This window comes from Taudactylus pleione, unplaced genomic scaffold (assembly GCF_031769625.1).
Source record: "Taudactylus pleione unplaced genomic scaffold, aTauple2 ptg000140l, whole genome shotgun sequence".
Taxonomy (NCBI): Eukaryota; Metazoa; Chordata; class Amphibia; order Anura; family Myobatrachidae; genus Taudactylus; species Taudactylus pleione.
The window spans coordinates 1,675,687-1,689,699 of NW_028284542.1; the positions used below are offsets into that span (position 1 = coordinate 1,675,687).

General features: G+C 47.0%; 1 protein-coding gene across 1 annotated transcript in view; it reads right to left on the reverse strand.

Moving 5' to 3' along the window:
* LOC148522739 (antizyme inhibitor 2-like) overlaps nucleotides 1–13,207 on the reverse strand; it is a 409,249-nt gene extending 396,042 nt beyond the window's left edge. Inside the window, exon 1 of the mRNA XM_088473782.1 lies at nucleotides 13,114–13,207. The gene's annotated coding sequence lies outside the window, so the exon portion shown is untranslated. The remainder of the gene's footprint in view (nucleotides 1–13,113) is intronic.
* Nucleotides 13,208–14,013: the final 806 nt, after the last annotated feature.

Sequence of the window (14,013 nt, forward strand, 5' to 3'; positions counted from 1 at the left end):
GTAGCCCCCCCCCAGTAGAGAGAGACTTAATAAAAGAAAAAAAAACACTAACCTGAAACTCCCGCTCCTGGTCCCGCGCTTCTACCGGCTCCTCCGGCCGCTTTGTATTATGGGAGAGACGTCGTCATGACGACGTCTCTCCCATTACCCACTGCGGGAGCCGGAAGATGGCTCCCGCAGTGGGAGCAGCAGCAGCCGATGAGAGTCTGACAGACTCTCAGCGGCTGCTGATTACAGCAAACTCACAGCTGCCGGCGCCGGCGGCTGAGTGTTTGTGCTGTGTAGCGCTGACCGAACTCCGTCCGGTCAGCGCTACACACGCGGTGCAGTCTGTGTCACAGTGACACAGACTGCCCGCGGCCCGCATGACGCTGAGGCCCGGGGGGCACATGGCACCCTGCCCCCCGGCCCAGCCCGCCACTGACCGCGGGCATTGGGAGCGCGCATACCTGCGGTATTCCAAAATTGGGCGCGAGGGCTGCAAGGTTTTTTCCTCGCCAAACCTCACGCCTAATTGAGTCTGCCCCCAATGTGTGAGCGACACAGCGCTGGGAATCTGCCATAGCGGCAAGAGGTGTTTTTTGTCCTCAAACATATAAATAAATACACTTTCCTCACATATCCCCACTTGTCACTGTTGAATAACTTCACCTTTGGAGCAGATCGTCTGTAGAAGAACAAGTAGAAGAATGGTAACTACAAGAGAAAAAATACAACTAATTGCATCCACTGAGAGCAATCGTTTCAAGTTCACAGAAAGCTGTTGGTGATAGAGTTTTTACCCAAGAATATCAGTCACGTTTATACAGGCGTGCACATCCCTTTGTATTTTCATATATTTGTTTTACATTTTCTTGGATAATACACTATTTGCACTTTTTTTCTCTGTTCCACATATTGAAGGAACGTCTCAAGAAAAAAAATACTCTGTTAGATGAAGATAAAAGGCCTATCATTCATCACTTAATTTTTACCAAAGCAGGTGAAAATTAACATTTTCACCTGCAATTGTAAAATATTTCGGGCCATTCACCAAGAAGGTAAAGCAGGAGATATAACAGATATCTCCTGCTTACCTTCCTCTCCCGGAATGGCCCGCTGTCCCCATACACTAGTATCACAGATATCTCCTGCTTACCTTCCTCTCCCGGAATGGCCCGCTGTCTCCATACACTAGTATCACAGATATCTCCTGTCCTGCTTACCTTCCTCTCCCAGAATGGCCGCTGTCCCCATACACTAGTATCACAGATATCACCTGCTTACCTTTCTCTCCCGGAATGGCCCGCTGTCCCCATACATTAGTATCACAGATATCTCCTGCTTACCTTCCTCTCCCGGAATGGCCCGCTGTCCCCATACACTAGTATCACAGATATCACCTGCTTACCTTTCTCTCCCGGAATGGCCAGCTGTCCCCATACATTAGTATCACAGATATCTCCTGCTTACCTTCCTCTCCCGGAATGGCCCGCTGTCCCCATACACTAGTATCACAGATATCTCCTGTCCTGCTTACCTTCCTCTCCCAGAATGGCCGCTGTCCCCATACACTAGTATCACAGATATCACCTGCTTACCTTTCTCTCCCGGAATGGCCCGCTGTCCCCATACATTAGTATCACAGATATCTCCTGCTTACCTTCCTCTCCCGGAATGGCCCGCTGTCCCCATACACTAGTATCACAGATATCTCCTGTCCTGCTTACCTTCCTCTTGTGGAATGGCCGCTGTCCCCATACACTAGTATCACAGATATCTCCTGTCCTGCTTACCTTCCTCTCCCAGAATGGCCCGCTGTCCCCATACTCTAGTATCACAGATATCTCCTGCTTACCTTCCTCTCCCGGAATGGCCCGCTGTCCCCATACACTAGTATCACAGATATCTCCTGTCCTGCTTACCTTCCTCTCCCAGAATGGCCGCTGTCCCCATACACTAGTATCACAGATATCTCCTGCTTACCTTTCTCTCCTGGAATGGCCCGCTGTCCCCATACACTTGTATCACAGATATCACCTGCTTACCTTTCTCTCCCGGAATGGCCCGCTGTCCCCATACATTAGTATCACAGATATCTCCTGCTTACCTTCCTCTCCCGGAATGGCCCGCTGTCCCCATACATTAGTATCACAGATATCTCCTGTCCTGCTTACCTTCCTCTTGTGGAATGGCCGCTGTCCCCATACACTAGTATCACAGATATCTCCTGTCCTGCTTACCTTCCTCTCCCAGAATGGCCGCTGTCCCCATACACTAGTATCACAGATATCTCCTGCTTACCTTCCTCTCCCGGAATGGCCCGCTGTCCCCATACACTAGTATCACAGATATCACCTGCTTACCTTTCTCTCCCGGAATGGCCAGCTGTCCCCATACATTAGTATCACAGATATCTCCTGCTTACCTTCCTCTCCCGGAATGGCCCGCTGTCCCCATACACTAGTATCACAGATATCTCCTGTCCTGCTTACCTTCCTCTCCCAGAATGGCCGCTGTCCCCATACACTAGTATCACAGATATCACCTGCTTACCTTTCTCTCCCGGAATGGCCCGCTGTCCCCATACATTAGTATCACAGATATCTCCTGCTTACCTTCCTCTCCCGGAATGGCCCGCTGTCCCCATACACTAGTATCACAGATATCTCCTGTCCTGCTTACCTTCCTCTTGTGGAATGGCCGCTGTCCCCATACACTAGTATCACAGATATCTCCTGTCCTGCTTACCTTCCTCTCCCAGAATGGCCCGCTGTCCCCATACTCTAGTATCACAGATATCTCCTGCTTACCTTCCTCTCCCGGAATGGCCCGCTGTCCCCATACACTAGTATCACAGATATCTCCTGTCCTGCTTACCTTCCTCTCCCAGAATGGCCGCTGTCCCCATACACTAGTATCACAGATATCTCCTGCTTACCTTTCTCTCCTGGAATGGCCCGCTGTCCCCATACACTTGTATCACAGATATCACCTGCTTACCTTTCTCTCCCGGAATGGCCCGCTGTCCCCATACATTAGTATCACAGATATCTCCTGCTTACCTTCCTCTCCCGGAATGGCCCGCTGTCCCCATACATTAGTATCACAGATATCTCCTGTCCTGCTTACCTTCCTCTTGTGGAATGGCCGCTGTCCCCATACACTAGTATCACAGATATCTCCTGTCCTGCTTACCTTCCTCTCCCAGAATGGCCGCTGTCCCCATACACTAGTATCACAGATATCTCCTGCTTACCTTTCTCTTCTGGAATGGCCCGCTGTCCCCATACACTTGTATCACAGATATCACCTACTTAACTTTCTCTCCCGGAATGGCCCTCTGTCCCCATACACTAGTATCACAGATATCTCCTGCTTACCTTCCTCTTGCGGAATGGCCCGCTGCCCCCATACACTAGTATCACAGATATCTCCTGCTTACCTTCCTCTCCCGGAATGGCCCGCTGTCCCCATACACTAGTATCACATATATCTCCTACTTACCTTTCCCTCCCGGAATGCCCCGCTGTACCCATACACTAGTATCACAGATATCTCCTACTTACCTTCCTCTTGCGGAACGGCTCGCTGTCCTCATACACTAGTATCACAGATATCTCCTACTTACCTTCCTCTTGCGGAACGGCTCGCTGTCCTCATACACTAGTATCACAGATATCTCCTACTTACCTTCCTCTCCCAGAATGCCCCGCTGTACCCATACACTAGTATCACAGATATCTCCTACTTACCTTCCTCTTGCAGAACGGCCTGCTGTCCCCATACACTAGTATCACAGATATCTCCTACTTGTCTTCCTCTTGCGGAACGGTCCGCTGTCCCCATACACTAGTATCACACATATCTCCTGCTTACCTTCCTCTTGCGGAATGGCCGCTGTCCCCATACACTAGTATCACAGATATCTCCTGCTTACCTTCCTCTTGCGGAACGGCCCGCTGTCCCCATACACTAGTATCACAGATATCTCCTGCTTACCTTCCTCTTGCGGAACGGCCCGCTGTCCCCATACACTAGTATCACAGATATCTCTTGCTTACCTTATGAATAAAATAATGAAGTATAAGATTTTTAATATGTATTTAAAGTTTGGATCTGGCTGGAAATACTTTTTTTTTTTCTGAAAGTTTTAATGACTTTATAAAAGATATGGCAGAGGATTCTTGGCAGTGATTGATGGTATCACATGACTGTGGACGGTACTTTACATTAAACAAGATTAAACAATATGGTCACCGTTGTTAGGCGCACGTTGACATTGTACGACCAGCTGCTCAGCACATTGTAAGCAAATCCACCAATAAGAAGCTGGCTGGTAATCGTTGCTCATGGGTAATAAAACAGCTCTTGTTTACTGGACTTTTATATCCATTTTTGATCTTTTTCCATATTAAACAATAGTGACATATTTATCTTCATTTTAGGCTTTGGTATTAGAAATGTGCAACGGTCATGTGTACACTAAAGAATGACTCCAGAAATAGGGACAAGCTAGTCTATTTCTCAAATATTACAAGTAGGACATTACATATACAGTATTTGTTTATTGGAGTGTTGCGCTAATGTTATACTACTCAAATTTGCTAAGGCTAAATGAATGGCAAAGTTAATGGACACATCTGTATAACAAAGATAATAAATGATTTAATAGATCTTAAAGACCAAAAATATACGTACTTATCACATTAGGACATAAATTCTGCAGTATAGGCAATGTAAAAGGTATAAACACAACAGTATCAAAAGTTACATTTGTATCACATACTTATTTGTTCTTTAAAACTAATACTGTTTCTATCTATTCCTGATTGGAGCTATGGCAAAAAAAAACTGTTTAAAAATGAAAAAAGTTGTTTTGAAGTTGTGCAGATCTAGGTACTCACACGGTTGTGTAAGACCTCTAGTGCCAAGGAGAGGATCTTCCACCAATAACAGCCACCTGTTGTTCCCTTAGTGATTTATACTCACACCGGTACTTAGGTGGCCGCCTGGATTAAGCCTCCAGCAGTAAAGTCTTACACAACCGACGAGAAACCGCAGGACTTCTGACTACAAACAAGGCAGAACTGAGGAGTGGCAGTCCTTCCACTGGAACTAGCTGGAGTGAGGCTGCAGGCAGATGATCATTAGTACAGATGTAAAGGACAAGACATACATGTAGCGACAGATGGTAATGATCTCAGATACGTTTTGGGACTATTGTGCAGCTAGGTCACCAGGCAAGGAGCGGCTAAACAATGAATACAAGCATCGAAGCAGGAGTGACCATGACAGTGATACTGCAGGATTTACAGACAAGGACTAGACAGGCAAGATAACCAATGCGGCAGGGCCACGTTACAGTCAATGACAGGACAGAGAAGAAATGCACTATAATGTGGCTGGGCCATTGGCTGAAGTAACTTACTAGGTTCAAGGTGCGGCCTTGCGGGCCGAGGTGTGACAAGAACAACGTGGTGCGACCTTGAGGGCCGAGGTGTGACAAGAACAACACGGTGCGACCTTGGGGGCCGAGGTGCGACAGGATCAACATGGTGCTGCCGTGATGGCTGAGGTGCATCAGGAACAACATGGTGTGGCCTTGAGAGCCGAGATGCGACAGTAACAACACGGTGCGACCTTGGGGGCCGAGGTGCGACAGGATCAACATGGTGCTGCCTTGAGGGCTGAGGTGCATCAGGAACAACATGGTGTGGCCTTGAGAGCCGAGATGCGACAGGAACAACACGGTGTGGCCTTGAGGGCCAAGGTGTGACAGGAACAACGCGGTGCGGCCTTGAGAGCCGAGTTACAATAAGAGCAACAGAGTGTGGCCTTGAGGGCCGAGGTACGATAAGAACAACACAGTACGACCTTGAGGGCCGAGGTATAACAAGCCACTGACTGAGCAGACAGGTGAACACAGACGCAGCTGGAACATAGGCTGGAGGCAGCGAGGTAGAGAACACTGCTGGCTTGAATTGGCTTGACACACTGACACGGCTAGACTGGACTGCGGTATGGAAATGTTGCAGGCTGCGGAGAGATAGGCCGCTGCTGCAGAAGTCACTGCTCCGGGAAGTCCCACCAGCAAGGACGTGAGCAGCAAAGATGTGAGCAGATGGAAGCACAGCAGATGACTGATCAGGCAGACAGGCACAGGAGAAATACTCTCAGCACGCAGGAACTGCAGAACAAGGTGAGACTGGCTAGAAATCAGGCTTCTGAGCACAGGACAAACACTTACTCTGGGAGTCAGACAATATCACCGGCAGAAAGTGTAGGGCTGGTTGTAATTTATCAGAAGCAGGGACCAATCAGCGCAATCCTTGCACAAAACCTCCCTAATCACAGGATAGTATGCAGCTGAGCTCTGAACACAAACTGACAGACAGGAATGCAGTAATGAGCTGCACACAGACCTGCAAGAGCTGGAACTGAAATCAAGGCATGATGCAGAGTCCCAGTCGACTAATACGACACCAAGATTATCCTCTGTCGCGGATCATAACACTCCGAGTGAACACCTGTCAGAGTTCCTTGTTAATATATAGCAACGTGGGACCATAAGTTCATTGATAATTGCCAGTGATGTGTAATCTGGCGGCTGCTTATTCCAATATTATACTGTGATACACTGCAGTGTCATCACTTACAATATCCAGATCCTAGATCAGCTTTCTAATGCATTTCACTCTGATATGAAGCTTTATCAAGTCTCTTTGATAAAACTCCATTGAGCAAAACGCGTTAGCGGGCCAAACTAGGATACCACTGACTGTTTTACTTTTAAAGTGGATCCGAGGTCACCGAGACCAGGACTGTTGCAGTGTTGGTGTCACAAACTGTGCTAGAGACCTCCAGCTGAGACCCCTGCATCTCCCCATGCGCTTATGTCATCGCACCTTGCTGAGTCGCTGGCCGCTCCTGTCAGTAGAATCCAGAGTGGGGCCTATGCCTGAAGGTGGTTTCCTGCATCCCCGCTGTTGCCTGGGTGTCCCAGCCAATCTTCCATGCACTTCCTGCACTTCAGTGTGTCAGACCTCCGGATCATGGGTGCGGCCATCTTGGATCAAGTCAGGAGGTCCAGATCCATCCAGTCAGCAGCACTCTCCAGTTGCTCCAGCCATTCATCATCCGACCAGGGGTATAAAAGCCCTTCCCTGACTCTGTCTCATTGCCAGTACAATAGTGCTCTTTGCTACAGCGAGACCTTTGTTCCTGAGCTCCGCTGGTTTCCTTTCCAGTTTGCCTGCCTCAAGTTCCTGTATACTCCTGCTTCCAATCCAGCACACTCCATCCCGGAGTCCTATTCAAAGTGCTCACCCAATCCAGCACACTCCATCCCAGAGTCCTATTCAAAGTGCTCACCCAATCCAACATACTCCATCCCGGAGTCCTATTCAAAGTGCTCACCTAATCCAGCACACTCCATCCCGGAGTCCTATTCCATGTGCTCACCCGATCCAGCATACTCCATCCCGGAGTCCTATTCAAGTGTTCTCTCCAATCCAGCATACTCCATCACGGAGTCAGACTCAAGTTCTCACTCCAATCCACCGTACTCCACCCTGGAGTCACATTCAAGTATCCATTTCTTATTCAGCAAACCTCAGCCCGGACTCTATTTCAAGTTTTAATATTCCTCGTCTAATTCTACAGTTCCAAGTCTACAATCCTTGTCAACACGTTACTTCGTGTACTCCAGAGACTTTTGTGTTATAGCTTTATTCAGTATCTTTTGTTGCACATCTCTGCATAGAGGACATTATTCTACATCTCATAATAAAGTCCTCATTCAGCTGTATGACCAAGAATTACATTAAACCATCTAAATTCTAACTACCCACTGGTCCAGGTGTCTCTGTTCATCAACCTAGTTTGGGTTTACCAATCCCAATTACCCGAGCCGTGCCAGTTTGTACTGGCCTCATGGATTCGTCTGCTACACAGAGCCCTGGGCCTGGATCTGACCAGGATCTACTGAATCGCCTGGGTAGACAGGAGTCGGCTCAAGTACAGTTGATGCAATATGTCCAGGATATATCTACTCGTCTGGATAATGTTCCAGCTCTCCTCTCAGGAATTTCTAGAGCGGATCTCCAGTCCAGTAATCCTACTTCTGTAACCACTTCCGCAGTGGCCTCTGCTCCAGTGCCTCATCTTCAGCTACCCCTTCCCAATAAATTTGATGGGAATCCAAAGCTCTGTCATGGATTTTTAAATCAATGTGAGATTAATTTCGAGTTACATGCAGCAAGCTTCCCTACTTCCAGAACTCGAGTAGCATATGTCATATCACTACTGACAGGTCAAGCCTTGGACTGGGTCTCTCCTCTCTGGGAGAAAGCTGACCCAATTCTTTCCAACTATACTGAGTTCGTAACCACCTTCCAGAGAATCTTTGACAAACCAGGTAGAACGACCTCAGCCTCAAATGATGTGTTACGCCTCCGCCAGGGAAGCAGGACTGTTAGCCAATATGTGATTCAGTTTCACACCATAGCCTCAGAGCTGACCTGGAATGAGGAAGCCTTACTTGCAGCCTTTTGGAACGGGTTGTCAGAGACAATAAAGGATGACCTAGCTTCCCATGAGCTGCCTTCATCATTGGACGCCTTGATTTCTTTATGTAATAAAGTCGACCTGCATCACAGAGAGTGAGTCATGGAAAGAAGTCGGTTCGACCGCCCTAAAAGTCATTCTGCTCCTCGAGTTGCTTCACCCTCTACTCCTCCTGATGAGCCTATGCAAGTGAATCGTTCCCGACTCTCTATTGAAGAACATCAAAGGAGACGTCTAGAAAATCTTTGCCTGTACTGTGCTTCTTCGCACCACTACCTCAAGTCTTGTCCTTCCCATCCGGGAAACGCCCCCTCCTAACCTATGACAGAGGGGTTACTTTAGGAGTATCTATGGAATCACACAAGGAAACTGATCCTACTCTCACTGTCTTGTTGGAAGTGAACCAAGTCTACTTAAGTGTTCTCTCTTTGTTTGACTCATATCCACCGAGTGGCTACCACAAGTGTCTTTAACTTCTATAGATGATAGTCGAATCATCGGTGGGAGAATTACTCATTGCTCCCAACCTTTGAAGCTCAAAGTTGGGGCGCTTCACGTGGAAACCATGTCCTTCCTTGTCATTCCTAAAGCCTCTCATGAAATGATTCTGGGCATCCCATGGCTTCAAAGACATAATCCTTGTATCGATTGGACGTCCTTGCAAATTGTCTCCTGGAGTCCATTTTGTTTTCAGAACTGTCTTCCTCAAATTGTTCCTATACGAAACTTCTGTGACGTCTTCAGTAAACAAGGAGCTGACACTCTCCTGCCACATTGTGAATGGGACTGTCCTATTGACTTGGTGCCAGGGAAAACTCTGCCACGTGGATGAGTCTATCCCCTCTCGTTGCCAGAGACCCAAGCTATGTCCGAGTATATAGCAGAGAACTTGGAGAAAGGGTTTATTCGTCCCTCCAGCTCAGCCGGAGCAGGTTTCTTTTTCTTAAAGAAGAAAGATGGTGGCCTTCGTTCCTGCATTGACTATCGTGGACTCAACGACATTACCATCAAGAATCGTTATTCACTTCCACTCATTACAGAACTGTTCGATAGAGTGAAAGGTGCTTCTGTGTTTACTAAACTTGACTTAAGGGGTGCGTATAATCTGATCCGTATACGTGAAGGAGATGAATGGAAGACTGCATTCAATACCAGGGATGGGCACTATGAATATCTAGTGATGCCCTTCGGCCTCAGCAATGCCCTGGCAGTCTTCCAACATTTCGTTAATGAGATCTTCTGAGACCTTTTATACAAATCAGTCGTAGTTTACTTGGATGATATTTTAATCTTCTCCCAAGACCTTTAGATGCATCGATCCCAAGTCAAGGAAGTTTTGCTTCGCTTAAGGAAAAACCTGCTTTTCTGTAAGTTATAGAAATGCTCCTTCAAGACCTCAAACATTCCCTGCCTAGGATACATTATCTCTGGAACCGGTCTACAAATGGATCCACAGAAGTTGCAAGCCATTCTAGACTGGTTTTTGCTTCCACCTTGAAATCCATTCAGTGGTTCTTAGGATTCGCCAACTACTACCGAGAGTTCATCAAGGGGTTCTCCTCGTTGGTTGCTCCTATTACAGTTCTCACTTGAAAAGTTGCTAACCCCGGTGTATGTCTCCTGAGGCTATTTCGGCTTTCCACCAGCTGAAACAAGCTTTCATCTCAGTAGTAGATGCCTCTATGGAAGGGGTGGGAGCTGTTCTCTCGCAACGATCCAAATATGGCAAGTTACACCCCTGCTGCTTCTTCTCTCGAAGATTCCTACCTGCCAAGAGGAATTATCCCATTGGAGACCAAGAACACCTGGCGATTAAGCTGGCGCTAGAGGAATGGCGTTATTTGCTTGAAGGAGCCTCGTACCCTATTTCAATCTTCACTGACCATAAAAATCTGCTTTACCTACAGACAGCCCGATGTTTAAATTCCAAACAGGCCAGATGGGCACTGTTTTTCTCACGATTCGATTTTAAACTTTCCTACCATCCTGGTGCTCAGAATACTAAGGCTGATGCCTTATCTCGCTCCCTGGATTCTGAACAGGGAAATATACAAGAACCTCCTCCTCCAATTCTGGAGCCCACATCCTTTGCCTCTAGCAGACTCTCGTCAGATCCTCCTCAGGGAAAGACCTTCGTGGCCTCGGATCTTCATAAAAAGCTGTTGCATTGGGCTCAGGCTTCATGATTTTCTGGACATACTGGGGTAGAGAAGACTGTCAAATTCATTCAACGCTCATATTGGTGGCCTACATTGAAGACTGATGTCAAAGATTTTGTTACTTCCTGCGTCAGATGTGCTCAACATAAAATCTCTAGAAGAACATCTGGTCTATTACATCCCTTGACTGTTCCTCGACAGCCCTGGTCCCATTTATCCATGGACTTTATTGCGGACTTGCCCCCATCACAAGACCACAAATTCCATATGGGTAATTGTTGACAGATTCTCTAAGATGTCTCATTTCGTGCCTTTAACAGGTTTGCCTTCAGCATCCCAGCTTGCACAGCTCTTCATTAAGGAAATTTTCCGTTTGCACGGTCTGCCTCAAGATATTATCTCCGACAGAGGAGTTCAGTTCGTGGCCAAGTTTTGGAGGTCCCTGTGTTCAGCCCTGCAAGTGAAACTTAAATACTCTACGGCCTATCACCCTCAGACCAATGGGCAGACAGAGAGGGTGAACCAAGACCTTGAACAGTTCCTGCGTCTCTTCATTTCATCTTCAAAAGACTGAGAACACACCCTTTTATACTGTGTATGATCAACATCCTCACCTACCCGAGTTCCCAAAGGTTCCGACTATTGATGTACTATATGTTAAAGATACCCTCCAGCATCTGACGGCTATCTGGGACAAGGTCCATTCTTCATTGTTGAAGGCCTCCATATGCTACAAAAAGTTTGCTGACCATAAGAGACGAGCTGCCCCAAAGTTCCAACCTGGAGACAGAGTATGGTTGTCTACCCGAAATCTCAAACTTCACATTCCATCTATGAAGTTCGCTCCTCGATTCATCAGGCCATTCTCAGTGGAAAAGGTTATCAACCCAGTGGCTGTTAAGTTGAAGTTACCGCCTGTCTTACGAATTCCTAATTCATTCCACGTGTCTCTCCTGAAACCTTTAGGTTTGAATACATTTCAAAGATCTCTCCCTAAGACACCTAGTATCTACACTCAGCGTGGACAGGAATTCGAGATCCAAGAAATTCTGGATTCCCGCTGCTACTATGGACGACTTCAAAACCTCATTGACTGGAAGGGCTATGGCCCAGAAGAAAGGACTTGGATTTTCGCTACTGACATCCATGCCCCTGCTCTTCTGAAAGCCTTCCACGTCAAGTTTCCTCACAAGCCTAGGAAGTGTCCGGAGTCCACTTTTAAAAGGGGGGGTACTGTGCCAGAGACCTCCGGCTGAGACCCCTGCATCTCCCCATGCGCTTATGTCATTGCACCTTGCTGAGTCGCCGGCCGCTCTTGTCAGTAGAATCCAGAGTGGGGCCTATGCCTGAAGGTGGTTTCCTGCATCCCCGATGTTGCCTAGGTGTCCCAGCCACACTTCCATGCACTTCCTGCACCTTAGTTTGTCAGACCTCCGGATCATGGGCGCGGCCATCTTAGATCAAGTCAGGAGGTCCAGATCCATCCAGTCAGCAACACTCTCCAGTTGCTCCAGCCAATCAGCATCCGACCAGGGGTATAAAAGCCCTTCCCTGACTCTGTCTCATTGCCAGTACAATAGTGCTCTTTGCTACAGCAAGACTTTTGTTCCTGAGCTCCGCTGGTTTCCTTTCCAGTTTGCCTGCCTCAAGTTCCTGTATACTCCTGCTTCCAATCCAGCACACTCCATCCCGGAGTCCTATTCAAAGTGCTCACCCAATCCAGCACACTCCATCCCGTAGTCCTATTCAAAGTGCTCACCCAATCCAGCACACTCCATCCCGGAGTCCTATTCAAAGTGATCACCCAATCCAGCACACTCCATCCCGGAGTCCTATTCAAAGTGATCACCCAATCCAGCACACGCCATCCCAGAGTCCTATTCAAAGTGCTTACCCAATCCAGCATATTCCATCCCGGAGTCCTATTCAAAGGACTCCAGGATGGAGTCAGTGAACGACGACGTTCACCGACATATTGCGGGTACACGCTGGCCAACGGGCAGCAGATATATTGGCCCATCAATTGATCAGCCAATGTATCTGTCAGTGTGTACCCAGCATAACTCTTGTGCATTTTAAGTTTAACTGTCTCCTTTTAATAGAATGCAACCACCAGTTTCAAGTGGTAAGAATGACATATATTGGCTTGAACACCTTCATGGAAAGAAACAAGGTTTGGTTCGGTTCAAGTCTATGGTAGATTTAACCAAATATTTAATTTTGTAAATACATTTTTTTTAATATAATAAATAATAAATAAATAAAAAAACAAATGTATAATCTTTATTTGAAGAAGTTCAAGACAGACAGGAGTGCGCTTTTTCTCCTCTCTCACAATCAGGTTATATCTTACAGTAATGTAGATAAATAAAACAAAAAAAAACAAATGAAAGTTTTAATCACTCACCTGGCATGGGAGCATGGGATCCGAACACGGCCAGCCGGGCTTGCGTTGATACAGTCCCTATGTGACCGTGTCTGCAGCTGCATTCCCCGGTGATTCCAGAGTAGACCGGTTCTGCACATGTGCAAAATGTGTCTCCTCCTCCAGCCCCCAGACAGTGATGTTGTAATGCAGAGATCAGCTGCAGCAGGGGACACTGACATACGCTCCACTGGGCTCTGCTTTAGAAGGAAGGGGCAATGCCAAGCAGGAGGGGTATTGCCAGGGGGCAACGGAGGGTGCACCTTTGCCACTGGGGTGGGTGAGGGGGTAATGCCACTGGGGATCTGTTGCTGCTGGGGAGTTTATTGACACTGGTGGATGGAAAGTATTTTCACAATGGGGACAATGAACACTGTGGGGAGAGAGGGGTGTGACATACCCCCTAGGTGTATTTTTATTTATTTTTTTGCAATAAATTCAAACATTTTAATATCTTTTTAAAAATATGTTATAAACGTCTTTAATTTTTTTTTTAAACTACAATTTCTAGAAGATTTTTGGGAAAAAAAATTAGCCAGTTTAGTGGTTAATGTGTTTTCCAAATTAGCCTCGCATGGCACAGAGACCTTGGCAGTGATTGATGGCGTCATGTGTGCAGGTACACGGTACAGTGACCTCTGACAGGATCTGGGTGACACTGTACAGCCAGGTGTTCAGCTAACTATAAACACATTTAGCAATAGTTCTAAGAGATTGCACCAGAGCTGGATAATAATCATGGGTCATGCAGAACTCTTATTTACACTAAAACAGACCTCTTGTATGTGGGGTTATGTACAAAAAAAAAACCTCCAATGAAGTTGCTAATGAATAAAGAAGATCTCAAAAACTCAAATCTGGTAGTTGGGGTAAAGAGTACCA